This window comes from Cryptomeria japonica, unplaced genomic scaffold (assembly GCF_030272615.1).
Source record: "Cryptomeria japonica unplaced genomic scaffold, Sugi_1.0 HiC_scaffold_24, whole genome shotgun sequence".
Lineage (NCBI taxonomy): Eukaryota > Viridiplantae > Streptophyta > Pinopsida > Cupressales > Cupressaceae > Cryptomeria > Cryptomeria japonica.
Window position 1 is genome coordinate 435,001 of NW_026728846.1, and position 15,000 is coordinate 450,000.

At 59.9% G+C, this 15,000-nt stretch overlaps 1 non-coding gene across 1 annotated transcript; it reads left to right on the top strand.

Annotated features, from left to right (window-relative positions):
• Positions 1-11,310: 11,310 nt before the first annotated feature.
• LOC131861113 (5S ribosomal RNA) lies at positions 11,311-11,429 on the top strand. The gene has a single exon (XR_009360192.1). It is a non-coding gene; the product is annotated as a 5S ribosomal RNA (ribosomal RNA).
• Positions 11,430-15,000: the final 3,571 nt, after the last annotated feature.

Consider the following 15,000-nt stretch of genomic DNA (forward strand, 5'->3'; position numbering starts at 1 on the left):
CCGACAAAGAGAACGTTCCAAGGCGGCAGAGGAGGTTACCAGCCGAAGGATGCAGTAGCAATAACAGGTATAGTTCCGCGGCGGCCGAGAAGACTCACCGCATAGGAATCGGGATGCGAGGCGAGGGATGCGGCGGGAAGGCCCCGACGGCTAAACGGAAGAGGCTGCAGGGCCGCCTCGGAATGGTCCAAGCATCGGATGCGATTGGGACGACTACCAGTGCCAACCCCTTATCCCGCGATGCGTCCGATACACAGATAGTTCCAAGGCGGCCGAGGAGCCTCACCGCATATCAATCGGGGTGCGAGGCGAGGGATGGGGCGGGAAGGCCCCAACGGCTAGACGGAAGAGGCTTCAGGGCCACCTCGGAATGGTCCAAGCATCGGACGCGCTTGGGGCGACTGCCAGTGCCAACCCCTTATCCCGCGATGCGTCCGATACACAGATGGTTCCAAGGCGGCCGAGGAGCCTCACCGCATAGCAATCGGGGGTGCGAGGCGAGGGATGGGGCGGGAAGGCCCCAACGGCTAGACGGAAGAGGCTTCAGGGCCGCCTAGGAATGGTCCAAGCATCGGACACGCTTGGGGCGACTACCAGTGACAGCCCCCTATCCCGCGATGCGTCCGATACGAAGATGGTTCCAAGGCGGCCGAGGAGCCTCACCGCATAGCAATCGGGGTGCGAGGTGGGGGATGCGGCGAGATGGCCCCAACGGCTAGACGGAAGAGGCCACAGGGCCGCGTCGGAATAGTCCAAGCATCGGACGCGCTTGGGGCGACTACCAGTGACAACCCCTTATCCCGCGATGCGTCCGATACGAAGATAGTTCCAAGGCGGCCGAGGAGCCTCACCGCATAGCAATCGGGGTGCGAGGTGGGGGATGCGGCGAGATGGCCCCAACGGCTAGACGGAAGAGGCTGCAGGGCCGCCTCGGAATAGTCCAAGCATCGGACGCGCTTGGGGCCACTACCAGTGACAACCCCTTATCCCGCGATGCGTCCGATACGAAGATAGTTCCAAGGCGGCCGAAGAGCCTCACCGCATAGCAATCGGGGTGCGAGATGGGGGATGCGGCGAGATGGCCCCAATGGCTAGACGGAAGAGGCCACAGGGCCGCCTCGGAATAGTCCAAGCATCGGACGCGCTTGGGGCGACTACCAGTGACAACCCCTTATCCCGCGATGCGTCCGATACGAAGATAGTTCCCAGGCGGCCGAGGAGCCTCACCGCATAGCAATCGGGGTGCGAGGCGAGGGATGCGGCGAGATGGCCCCAAAGGCTAGACGGAAGAGGCTGCAGGGCTGCCTCGGAATAGTCCAAGCATCGGACGCGCTTGGGGCGACTACCACTGCCAACCCCTTATCCCGCGATGCGTCCGATACACAGATAGTTCCGAGGCGGCCGAGGAGGTGGGGGATGCAGCGAGATGGCCCCAACGGCTAGACGGAAGAGGCTGCAGGGCCGCCTCGGAATAGTCCAAGCATCGGACGCGCTTGGGGCGACTACCAGTGACAACCCCTTATCCCGCGATGCGTCCGATACACAGATAGTTCCGAGGCGGCCAAGGAGCCTCACCGCATAGCAATCGTGGTGCGAGGTGGGGGATGCGGCGAGATGGCCCCAACGGCTAGACGGAAGAGGCTGCAGGGCCGCCTCGGAATGGTCCAAGCATCGGATGCGCTTGGGGCGACTACCACTGCCAACCCCTTATCCCGCGATGCGTCCGATACACAGATAGTTCCAAGGCGGCCGAGGAGCCTCACAGCATAGCAATCAGGGTGCGAGGCGAGGGATGCGGCGAGAAAGCCCCAACGGCTAGAGGGAAGAGGCTTCAGGTCCGCCTCGGAATGGTCCAAGCATCGGACGCGCTTGGGGCGACTACCAGTGACAACCCCTTATCCCGCGACGCGTCCGATACACAGATAGTTCCAAGGCGGCCGAGGAGCCTCACCGCATAGCAATCGGGGTGCGAGGCGAGGGATGCGGCGAGAAGGACCCAACGGCTACACGGAAGAGGCTTCGGGGCCGCCTCGGAATGGTCCAAGCATCGGACGCGCTTGGGGCGACTACCAGTGACAACCCCTTATCCCGCGACGCGTCCGATACACAGATAGTTCCAAGGCGGCCGAGGAGCCTCACCGCATAGCAATCGGGGTGCGAGGCGAGGGATGCGGCGAGAAGGACCCAACGGCTACACGGAAGAGGCTTCGGGGCCGCCTCGGAATGGTCCAAGCATCGGACGCGCTTGGGGCGACTACCAGTGACAACCCCTTATCCCGCGACGCGTCCGATACACAGATAGTTCCAAGGCGGCCGAGGAGCCTCACCGCATAGCAATCGGGGTGCGAGGCGAGGGATGCGGCGAGAAGGACCCAACGGCTACACGGAAGAGGCTTCGGGTCCGCCTCGGAATGGTCCAAGCATCGGACGCGCTTGGGGCGACTACCAGTGACAACCCCTTATCCCGCGACGCGTCCGATACACAGATAGTTCCAAGGCGGCCGAGGAGCCTCACCGCATAGCAATCGGGGTGCGAGGCGAGGGATGCGGCGAGAAGGACCCAACGGCTAGACGGAAGAGGCTTCGGGTCCGCCTCGGAATGGTCCAAGCATCGGACGCGCTTGGGGCGACTACCAGTGACAACCCCTTATCCCGCGACGCGTCCGATACACAGATAGTTCCAAGGCGGCCGAGGAGCCTCACCGCATAGCAATCGGGGTGCGAGGCGAGGGATGCGGCGAGAAGGACCCAACGGCTAGACGGAAGAGGCTTCGGGTCCGCCTCGGAATGGTCCAAGCATCGGACGCGCTTGGGGCGACTACCAGTGACAACCCCTTATCCCGCGACGCGTCCGATACACAGATAGTTCCGAGGCGGCCGAGGAGCCTCACCGCATAGCAATCGGGGTGCGAGGCGAAGGATGCGGCGAGAAGGACCCAACGGCTAGACGGAAGAGGCTTCGGGTCCGCCTCGGAATGGTCCAAGCATCGGACGCGCTTGGGGCGACTACCAGTGACAACCCCTTATCCCGCGACGCGTCCGATACACAGATAGTTCCAAGGCGGCCGAGGAGCCTCACCGCATAGCAATCGGGGTGCGAGGCGAGGGATGCGGCGAGAAGGACCCAACGGCTAGACGGAAGAGGCTTCAGGGCCGCCTCGGAATGGTCCAAGCATCGAACGCGCTTGGGGCGACTACCAGTGACAACCCCTTATCCCGCGACGCGTCCGATACACAGATAGTTCCGAGGCGGCCGAGGAGCCTCACCGCATAGCAATCGGGGTGCGAGGCGAGGGATGCGGCGAGAAGGACCCAACGGCTAGACGGAAGAGGCTTCAGGGCCGCCTCGGAATGGTCCAAGCATCGGACGCGCTTGGGGCGACTACCAGTGACAACCCCTTATCCCGCGACGCGTCCGATACACAGATAGTTCCGAGGCGGCCGAGGAGCCTCACCGCATAGCAATCGGGGTGCGAGGCGAGGGATGCGGCGAGAAGGACCCAACGGCTAGACGGAAGAGGCTTCAGGGCCGCCTCGGAATGGTCCAAGCATCGGACGCGCTTGGGGCGACTACCAATGACAACCCCTTATCCCGCGACGCGTCCGATACACAGATAGTTCCGAGGCGGCCGAGGAGCCTCACCGCATAGCAATCGGGGTGCGAGGCGAGGGATGCGGCGAGAAGGACCCAACGGCTAGACGGAAGAGGCTTCAGGGCCGCCTCGGAATGGTCCAAGCATCGGACGCGCTTGGGGCGACTACCAGTGACAACCCCTTATCCCGCGACGCGTCCGATACACAGATAGTTCCGAGGCGGCCGAGGAGCCTCACCGCATAGCAATCGGGGTGCGAGGCGAGGGATGCGGCGAGAAGGACCCAACGGCTAGACGGAAGAGGCTTCAGGGCCGCCTCGGAATGGTCCAAGCATCGGACGCGCTTGGGGCGACTACCGTTGCCAACCCCTTATCCCGCGATGCGTCTGATACACAGATAGTTCCGAGGCGGCCGAGGAGCCTCACCGCATAGCAATCGGGTTGCGAGGCAGATTATTGGGAAGGGAACCCCCTGGGATGCGGCTCAAGCAGTGCCCAAAGGGACTGGAATGCGGAATCACATCGAGAGACCCAAATGCTATACGAGGGCTCAAATCGAATTATCGATTTGGCCACGACATGGACGCATCGGAACGACTACCTTTGCCGAACCACTCGCAATTGCATCCATACCGAAACCAATAGACATTTCCGTTAGAGCCCTCGCATAGCATTCGGGAATCTCGCATGCCCCTCTAAATCGACCAATGCTGGCGCTCAATGAAAATCCGAGCGCTACCACCGTTCGAGCGCCAGCATTGGTCGAGTTAGAGGGGCACGGGGGAGAATGCTCCAGTCAACACCTCCCCTATATAAGTTATTTGTCCGATTCTCGCACAACCGTAGTCTGCCTCGTCGAATCAAACAACGGTCCCAGATTCCGACTTCCGTTCCGTAGAGACCCAAAAGCTAGATGGAGGCTCGCAAGAAAGAGAGTCGGCGCATAGCAATCGGGTTTCTCGAACGTTTAGGGACCGAGCTCACTTGCGGATAGGGCAAAATCCGCCAAGCAACCCAAAAGCTAGACGGGGGCTCGAATCGAATCGCCTAGGCGGCCACAACAACGACGTGTTGGATCGACTACCAGTGCCAAACCATTCAGCAAGACTAGTCTGTGTCGAGGCCGGATAGAGATTCTCAGAGAGCGCCCGCATAGCATTTAGGAGACCTGCCGCGTCCCTCACACTCGACAAATGGTGGTGCACGTTTATAAATCCGAGCGATCCCAACCCTTTCAAGCACCAACATCGGTCGAGATAGAGGGGCACGGAGGGGGCTGCGTGAGACAACACAGTCCCCTATATAAGTTATTTGTCCGATTCTCACACATCCGAAGAATGGTCATCAAATCGGACAACAGCCCAAACTTCCGACTTCCGTCCCAGAAAGCCCAAGAGCTATCTAAAACGTTCATGGCCGGAACTCGATCGCGGCTATACCAGTCCGCCAAGCAACCCAAAAGCTAGACTGGAGCTCTAGTCGAATCACCTCTGTGGCCATTGCAAGGACGTGTTGGAGCGACTACCATTGCCGAACCATTCCGCAGGTCGAGTCCATACCAAGGCCGCATAGAGATTCACGATGAGCTCCTGCATAGCAATCAGGAGACTTGCCGTGTCCATCACAATCGATAAATCCTGGTGCAAGATTTTTGCATCCGAGCGCTCCAACCAGTCGAGCACCAGCATCAATCGACATAAACGGGCACGGGGGGAGGATGCTCGAGAACACTACCTCCCCTATATAAGTTATTTGTCCGATTCTCAAGCAGCCGAAGTCTGGTCATCGAATCGGGTCAAAGACCACAACTTCCGACTTTACCCACAATGCAAGTCATCGAATCGAACATCGGCCCCCGAGTCGGACTCCATGCGTATGTCAGGTCATCGGACCCAAATTCCGCCTTCCTGCGCATGGCGGGCCATCAATATCAACTCGGTCATCGGACCCAAACTCCGCCTTTTTGCGTATGGCACGCCTTCAAATCGGTCATCGGACCCAAATTCCGCCTTCCTGTGCATGGCGGGCCATCAACATCAACTCGGTCATCGGACCCAAATTCCGCCTTTCTGCGCATGGCACGCCATCAACTCGGTCATCGGACCCAAATTCCGCCTTCCTGCGCATGGCAGGTCATCGGACACAAATTCAGACCTCGCCAATATGCCTACGTATCGAATCGGTCATCGGACCCAACTTCCGACTTCATCCATACTGTAGGGTCTTTGAGGTTGGCGCGGTGCGCTCAACCCAGGGAGTCGACCCATCGAAGCATACACCTCCCCTATATAAGCTATTTGTCCGATTCCCACACCTGTGTAGTTTGCACCTCTGACCAGGACATCGACCCCAACTTCCGAACTCGACTGCAACGACGGCACCAGCGCCTTGGTGCGCACCTTGCGACGCACAGTCCCAACATTCGCCTTCCTGCACATGGCAGGTCATCGGACCCAAATTCCGACCTCGCGAGTATGCCTACATATCGAATCGGTCATCGGACCCAACTTCCGACTTCATCCATACCGTAGGGTCTTTGAGGTTGGCGCGGTGCGCTCAACCCGGGGAGTCGACCCAACGAAGCATACACCTCCCCTATATAAGCTATTTGTCCGATTCCCACACCTGTGTAGTTTGCACCTCCGATCAAGACATCGACCCCAACTTCCGAACTCGCCTCCAACGACCGAACCAGCGCCTTGGTGCGCACCTTGCAACGCACAGTGCCAACATTCGCCTTCCTGCACGTGGCAGGTCATCGGACCCAAATTCCGACCTCGCGAGTATGCCTACATATCGAATCGGTCATCGGACCCAACTTCCGACTTCATCCATACCGTAGGGTCTTTGAGGTTGGCGCGGTGCGCTCAACCCGGGGAGTCGACCCAACGAAGCATACACCTCCCCTATATAAGCTATTTGTCCGATTCCCACACCTGTGTAGCTTGCACCTCCGATCAGGACATCGACCCCAACTTCCGAACTCGACTAAAAAGACCGCACCAGCGCCTTGGTGTGCACCTTGCAACGCACAGTGTCAACATTCGCCTTCCTGCACATGGCAGGTCATCGGACCCAAATTCCGACCTCATGAGCATACCTACTAATCGAATCGGTCATCGGACCCAACTTCCGACTTCATCCATACCGTAGGGTCTTTGAGGTTGGCGCGGTGCGCTCAACCTGGGGAGTCGACCCATCGAAGCATACACCTCCCCTATATAAGCTATTTGTCCGATTCCGACACCTGTGTAGTTTGCACCTCCGCTCAGGACATCGACCCCAACTTCCGAACTCGCCTGCAACGACCGAACCAGCGCCTTGGTGCGCACCAAAAGTGCGCACTTTTGGAGGGCACTTTTGTGCGCTCCAAAGGTGCGCACTTTTGGAGGGCACTTTTCTGCGCTCCAAAGGTGCGCACTTTTGGAGGGCACTTTTTGGAGGGCACTTTTCTGCGCTCCAAAGGTGCGCACTTTTGGAGGGCACTTTTTGGAGGGCACTTTTCTGCGCTCCAAAGGTGCGCACTTTTGGAGGGCACTTTTTGGAGGGCACTTTTCTGCGCTCCAAAGGTGCGCACTTTTGGAGGGCACTTTTTGGAGGGCACTTTTCTGCGCTCCAAAGGTGCGCACTTTTGGAGGGCACTTTTTGGAGGGCACTTTTCTGCGCTCCAAAGGTGCGCACTTTTGGAGGGCACTTTTTGGAGGGCACTTTTCTGCGCTCCAAAGGTGCGCACTTTTGGAGGGCACTTTTTGGAGGGCACTTTTCTGCGCTCCAAAGGTGCGCACTTTTGGAGGGCACTTTTTGGAGGGCACTTTTCTGCGCTCCAAAGGTGCGCACTTTTGGAGGGCACTTTTTGGAGGGCACTTTTCTGCGCTCCAAAGGTGCGCACTTTTGGAGGGCACTTTTTGGAGGGCACTTTTCTGCGCTCCAAAGGTGCGCACTTTTGGAGGGCACTTTTGTGCACTCCAAAGGTGCGCACTTTTGGAGGGCACTTTTCCTGTGCTCCAAAGGTGCACACCTAGGTGAGCACCTTCGACCACACCTTGTAGCACACCAAACTCTGACTTTCGACTTCATCCGCAATGCAGGGTCTTTGAGGTTGGCGCAATGCGCACAACCAGGGGAGTCGACCCATCAAACCCAACACCTCCCCTATATAAGCTATTTGTCTGATTCTCATACATGCGTAGCCTGCAGGAGCAATTAGGACATCGACCCCAACTTTCGGCTTCTAAACGAAAACAAGGTCTTTGAGGTTGGTGTAATGCGAACAACTAGGGGAGTCAACCCATCAAACCCAACACCTCCCCTATATAAGCTATTTGTCTGATTCTCATACATGTGTAGTCTACAGGAGCAATTAGGACATCGACCCCAACTTTTGACTTCTTAACGAAAACAAGGTCTTTGAGGTTGACGTAATGCGCACAACCAGGGGAGTCGACCCATCAAACCCAACACCTCCCCTATATAAGCTATTTGTCCGATTCTCATACATGTGTAGCCTGCAGGAGCCATTAGGACATTGACCCCAACTTTTGACTTCTTAACGAAAACAAGGTCTTTGAGGTTGGCGTAATGCGCACAACCAAGGGAGTTGACCCATCAAACCCAACACCTCCCCTATATAAGCTATTTGTCTGATTCTCATACATGTGTAGCCTGCAACAACGATTAGGACATCCACCCCAACTTCTGAATTCGTCTGCGTTGACCGCACCAAAGGTGCACGCCTTGGTGCTCACCAAAATCCGACTTCCGACTTCTTCTGCTATGCGGGGTCTTTGAGGTTGGCGCAGTGCGCACAACCAGGGGAGTCAACCCACCGAATGCAACACCTCCCCTATATAAGCTATTTGTCTGATTCTCATACATGCGTAGACTGCAGCAATGATTAGGACATCCACCCCAACTTTTGACTTCTTAAACAAGACAGGGTCTTTGAAGTTGGTGCAGTGCACACAACCAGGGGAGTCGACCCATCAAACGCAACACCTCCCCTATATAAAGCTATTTGTCCGATTCTCATACGTGTAGTCTGCAGCAGCGATTAGGACATCGACCCCAACTTCCGAATTCGTTTGCATTGACCGCACCAAAGGTGCACGCCTTGGTGTGCACCCTGGAGTGCACTTTGGTGCTCACCTCGGTGCACACTTTGGTGTGCACCTCGGTGTGCACCAAAGGTGCGCACCTTGGAGCGCACCAAAGGTGTACACTTTGGAGCGCACCACATAGGGTCTTTGAGAGGTTGGCGCAGTGCGCACACCAAGGTGGGTGTTGAGGTGCGTGCCGAGGTGGGTGGGTGCTAGGGTGCGCTCCATGGTGGGTGCCAGGGTGGGTGCGTGCTAGGGTGGATTCCAAAGAGGGTCATAGGGTGGGTGCCAAGGTGGGTTGGTGATATAGTGGGTTCAAAGGTGGGTACTAGGGTGGGTTCCAAGGTGGGTCACAAGTTGGGTGCCAGGATGCGTGGGTGTTAGGTTGGGTGCCAAGGTGGGCTCCTGCGTGGGTGGGTGCTAGGGTGGGTTTCAAGGTGGACGCGAGGGCGGGTGCCAAGGTGGGTAACAAGTTGGGTGTTAGGATGGGTGAGTGCTAGAGTGGGTGCCAAGGTGGGTGGGTGCTAAGGTGGATGCCAAGGTGGTTCACAGGGTGGGTGGGTTCTAGGGTGAGTTCCAAGGTGGGTCACAGGTTCAGTGCTAGGGTGGGTGTCAAGGCGGGTGTCGAGGTGCCTGGGTGCTAGGGTGTGGATGCCAATGTGGGTCATAGGGTGGGTACTAGGGTGGGCTGCAATGTGGGTGCCAAGGTGGGTAACATGCTCGGTGGGTTCTAAATTGGGTGCCAGGGTGGGTGTGCACCCACCTTGCCCGAGGTGGGTGCCAAGGTGCCAGTGTGGGTGGGTGCTAAGGTGGATGCCAAGGTGGGTGAGAAGGTGGGTGATAGGTTGAGTGGTAGGATGGGTGGGTGCCAAGATGGGTCACAGGGTGGGTGCAAGGGTGGGTAGGTGCTAGGGTTGGTGTCAGGGTGGGTGGGTGCTAGGTTGGGTTCCAAGGTGGGTGCGAGGGTGAGTGTCAAGGTGGGTCACAGGTTAGGTGCTAGGATGGGTGAGTGCTAGGGTGCAAAGGTGCCAGGGTGGGTGCTAGGATGGGTCGATGCTAGGGTGAGTGGCAAGGTGGGTCCACAAGTGTCAAGGTGGGTGCCGAGGTGGGTGCCAAGTCGGCGACTGCTATGGTGGATGCCAAGGTGGGTCACGGGGTGGGTGCCAAGTTGCTAGGTTGGGTTCCAAGGTGGGTGCCAACGTGGGTGCTAGGGTGCGTGGGTTAAAGGGTGTGTCACAACGTGGGTGCCAGGATGGGTGCGCACCCACACTGGCCAAGACGGGTGCGGGTGCAAGGTTGGGTTCCAAGCCCGGTCACAGGCTGGGTGCTAGGATGGGTGGGTGCCAAGGTGGGCACCAGGGTGGGTGCACCCACCCTGGCCAAGGTGGGTCACGGGGTGGGTCCTAGGGTGGGTAACGGGGTGGGTACTAAGGTGCGTGCCAAGGTGGGTCATAGGGTGGGTGCCAAGGTGGGCACCAGGGTGGGTGTGCACCAACCCTAGCCAGGGTAGGTCACGGGGTGGTTGTCGGGGTGGGCGTCAAGGAGCCAAGGTGGGTGGCAAGTAGCCAAGTTGCGTGCCAAGGTGGGTGTCGGGGTGGGTGCCAAGGATCCAAGGTGGGTGCCAAGGAACCAAGGTGGGTGTCTGGGTGGGTGCCGAGGTGGGAGCCAGGGTGGGTCCCAAGGTGAGTGCAAAGGTGGGTGCCAGGGTCAAGGTGAGTGCCAATGTGGGTTCCAAGGTGCCAGGGTCAGGGTGAGTGCCAATGTGGGTTCAAAGGTGCTAAGTTGGGTGCGAGGTTGGGTGCGAGGGTGGGTGGGTGCCAAGGTGTGCTAGGTGGAAGCCCGGGTGGGTCGGCATCCCATGGGTGTCGAGTTGGGTGCCTGATGGGTGCTTCTTGTCAAGTTTTAGTCGTCGGGACTCATTTCGAGCCTTAGAGGTCGTTTCTTGTCCGGTTGCCCTGTCTTCGACCTGGGAACCCAATTTTGGTCCTCGGGTCCCATTTTTTTTTGTCTCGCATCCCACTTTTGGCCTGTGGCCTTTTCGGGGTCGATTCTCGTTTTGGGCATCAGAGCATGTTTCTTCTCCTAAAACCCAATATTTGTTTATTAAGTCTCGGAACACATTTTTGTTCTCGTGGACCCATCATGGGTCTTGGAACGCATTTGTGGTCCTTGGGTCCCATTTTGCATCCCGAAACTTGTGTTTTGGTGCTTGATCCCTATTTTGGGTGCCCACCTTGCACCAAGTGCGCACCCGGGGCAAACCGAGCGCCTTGGTGCACCGGGGCAAGATCGAGCGTGCACCCGAGGCGCCCCGAACATGCACCAAGGTGCACTCGGCCCACATGTGAGCGCAGGTCGTTGCGCCCGAGGTGGTGTGTGGGCACCGCGTTGCAGACGGGACACTGCACGCACACGACGCCCCCTCCAGGTGCACGCACGTAGGCCGGGCCGGGTGCACACCCGACGCCCTAGCAAGGTGCGCGCACCCGGGCAGGGCTCACACTTGGCGAACGGGGCGCACTTCGCGAGGGAGGGTGTGCACCTCGACGGGGGTGGGTGGCCGGGGTGGATTCGCACGTGGGTCGCGGTTTGCTAAGTACACACTGCGACAAGCTCATAACGGGTGCGATCATACCAGCATTAGTGCACCGGATCCCATCAGAACTCCGCAGTTAAGCGCGCTTGGGCCGGAGTAGTACTGGGATGGGTGACCTCCCGGGAAGTCCCGGTGTTGCACCCTTTTTTAGTTTTTCGCCGGGCGTCGCAATGCTATTTGAATAAACCTTTTGCCCGTTTGCGTTCTCGTCGGGGCCGGGCCGGGCCGGGGTGCGCTGCCCGCACTACCGCGCGCGCGGGGGCGACACCGAGCGCGCACCCGAGGCACCCCGAGCACACAGGCCACGGTGCAACCCGGGCGTTGTGCGCGCACCCCGGTGCGCCCGAGGTGCTGCGCGCGCACCCAGGTGAAATCGGTGTGCACCTCGGCCAGTGCGCGCTCGGTCGAGTCGCGCACGTTGGCCAAGGTGCACGGTGATGTTTCTTACTCTAAGGTTCCGCACCAGACGCCCGGGACAGGTGAGCGAAGCTGGGCGGGGCCGGGTGCGCGGCCGGGGCAGGTGCACGCAGCTGGAGAGAGCTTTGGAGCACACTTCGGAGCGCACCAATGATGCGCTCCATTCAAAAGTTTCCTGAAAAGGCAAAAAAAGTTGAGATTATAGAATTTCCCACTTGAGAGATTGTAAAAAAAAAAAATTTAAAATGAAGGAAACGCGGGTGCCAAGGTGTGCGCAGCCCAGCCAAGGTGTGCGCACCAAGGCGCCCACCCTGGCGAAGGTGCACGCAAGGTGCGCACCCGAGGCAAACCGGACAATTAACCCAACTTTCGACTTCGCGCGCACCTTGGAGCGCACTTCGGAGCGCTCCTTGGTGCGCACCAATCTTGGGCACCTCGGAGTGCACCATGGCGCCCACCAAGGTGCGCACCCGGGGCAAACCGAGCTCCGACTTCGTGCGCACCTTGGAGCGCACGAAAGGTGCGCACCATGGCGCCCACCAAGGTGCGCAGCCCAGCCAAGGCGTGCGCATCAAGGTGCGCACCCTGGCGAAGGTGCGCACCCGGGGCAAACCGAGCTCCGACTTCGTGCGCACCTTGGAGCGCACAAAAGGTGCGCAACCCAGCCAAGGTGTGCGCACCCCGGTCAAACCGAGCTCCGAATCGTGCGCACCAGAGGTGCACGCCATCGTGCGCACCTTGGAGCACACTTCGGAGCCCTCCTTGGTGCGCGCCGATGTTGCGCACCTCGGAGCGCACCCGGGGAAAACAATGCAATTAACCCGACTTTCGACTTCGTGGGCACCTCGGAGCGCTCTCGGGTTCGCACCTCGGAGCACACCGAGGTGCGCACCTTTGATGCGCTGCCTTCACCAATTTCCAGAAAAGGCAAGAAAACATTGAGAAGGTGTGCGCACCGAGGTGCCCACCCTGGCGAAGGTGCACGCGAGGTGCGCACCCGGGGCAAACCGGGCTCCGACTTCGTGCACGCCGCACCTTGGAGCACACTTCGGAGCGCTCCTTGGTGCGCACCAGGGCGCGCAACCCAGCCGAGGTGCCCACCCCGGCGAAGGTGCACGCGAGGTGCGCACCCGGGGCAAACCGGGCTCCGACTTCGTGCACGCCATGGTGCCCACCGCGGCGAAGGTGCACGCGAGGTGCGCACCCGGGGCAAACCGGGCTCCGACTTCGTGCACGCCGCACCTTGGAGCACACTTCGGAGCGCTCCTTGGTGCGCACCATGGTGCCCACCAGGGCGCGCAACCCCGCCGAAGGTGCACGCGAGGTGCGCACCCGGGGCAAACCGGGCTCCGACTTCGTGCACGCCGCACCTTGGAGCACACTTCGGAGCGCTCCTTGGTGCGCACCATGGTGCCCACCAGGGCGCGCAACCCCGCCGAAGGTGCACGCGAGGTGCGCACCCGGGGCAAACCGGGCTCCGACTTCGTGCACGCCATGGTGCGCACCGCGGCGAAGGTGCGCACCCGGGGCAAACCGGGCTCCGACTTCGTGCACGCCGCACCTTGGAGCACACTTCGGAGCGCTCCTTGGTGCGCACCAGGGCGCGCAACCCAGCCGAGGTGCCCACCCCGGCGAAGGTGCACGCGAGGTGCGTACCCGGGGCAAACCGGGCTCCGACTTCGTGCACGCCGCACCTTGGAGCACACTTCGGAGCGCTCCTTGGTGCGCACCATGGTGCCCACCAGGCCGCGCAACCCAGCCAAGGTGTGCGCACCAAGGTGCACGCGAGGTGCGCACCCGGGGCAAACCGGGGTCCGACTTCGTGCACGCCGCACCTTGGAGCACACATCGGGGCGCTCCCGGGTTCGCACCGGCGTTGCGCACCGTGGTGGGCACCTCGGAGCACACCAAGGTGGGCAGCGAGGTGCGCACCTTTGATGCGATGCCTTCACTAATTTCCATAAAAGGCAAAAAAAAAACGAGATTTTAAAATTTCCGTTTTGAAAGATAGTGAGAAAAAGGGAATGCTGGTGCCATCTTGAGCCCGCCCTGATGCGCAGCCCAGCCAAGGTGTGCGCACCAAGGTGCCCACCCTGGCGAAGGTGCGCGCCCGGGCAATTAACCCAACTTCCAACTTCGCGCGCGCCAGGGTGGGAGCGCACCCAACAACCGGGCCTGGGAAGAGCCAATGCGAGAAACCCCACCAAACGCTCTGACAAAAAAAGAGGGGGCGCTCCAGTAACCCCGCTTCGGAGCGCACCCTGGGCAAACCCAGCCAAGGTGCCCACCCCGGCCAAGGTGCAGGCGAGGTGCGCACCCGGGGCAAACCGGGCTCCGACAACGTGCACGCCGCACCTTGGAGCACACTTCGTAGCGCTCCCGGGTGCGCACCTCAGAGCACACCAAGGTGGGCAGCGAGGTGCGCACCTTTGATGCGCTGCCTTCACTAATTTCCAGAAAAGGCAAAAAAAAAAGGAGATTTTAAAATTTCCGTTTTGAAAGATAGTGAAAAAAACGGAACGCGCGTGCCATCTTGAGCCCGCCCTGGTGCGCAGCCCAGGTAAGGTGCCCACCCTGGCAAAGGTGCGCACCCGGGCAATTAACCCTACTTCCGACTTCGTGCGCGCCAGGGTGGCAACCGGGCCTCGGAAGAGCCAATGCGAGAAACCCCACCAAACGCTCCGACAAAAAAAGAGGCGGCGCTCCAATAACCCCGCTTCGGAGCGCAGCCGGGGCAAACCCAGCCAAGGTGCCCACCCCGACGAAGGTGCACGCGAGGTGCGCACCCGGGGCAAACCGGGCTCCGACAACGTGCACGCAGCACCTTGGAGCACACTTCGAAGCACTCCCGGGTGCCCACCGGCGTTGCGCACCGTGGTGGGCAGCGAGGTGCGCACCTTTGATGCGCTGCCTTCACTAATTTCCAGAAAAAGGCAAAAAAAAATGAGATTTTAAAATTTCCGTTTTGAAAGATAGTGAAAAAAAAGGAACGCGGGTGCCATCTTGAGCCCGCCCTGGTGCGCAGCCCAGGCAAGGCATGCGCACCAAGGTGCCCACCCGAGGTGCACACCCGGGGCAAACCGGGCTCCGACTTCGTGCAGGCCGCACCTTGGAGCACACTTCGGAGCGCTCCTTGGTGCGCACCATGGTGCCCACCAGGGCGCGCAACCCAGCCAAGGTCTGCACACCAAGGTGCCCACCCCGGCGAAGGTGCACGCGAGGTGCGCACCCGGGGCAAACCGGGCTCCGACTTCGTGCACGCCATGGTGCCCACCGCGGCGAAGGTGCACGCGAGGTG